A 203-nucleotide genomic window follows, 5' to 3' on the forward strand; every position below is an offset into this window, starting at 1 on the left:
ACTGTCAATGGAAATTAATAAAAAGAATGTGCCTAAATTCCTAGAGGGCTTTCAAAGTCTATATGCTGTTACTTACTACTTTCTGTGGAGAACTTAGAGTGGTCTTGGTAGAGCCAGACTGTCACTATATGTCAAAGGAAGGATATGACCGAATTAAGAAATAACTCCAAATTCTCTAGTCTGTAACTCAACTCTCAGCAGGA

Source organism: Apaloderma vittatum, unplaced genomic scaffold (genome assembly GCF_000703405.1).
Source record: "Apaloderma vittatum isolate BGI_N311 unplaced genomic scaffold, ASM70340v1 scaffold11719, whole genome shotgun sequence".
Lineage (NCBI taxonomy): Eukaryota > Metazoa > Chordata > Aves > Trogoniformes > Trogonidae > Apaloderma > Apaloderma vittatum.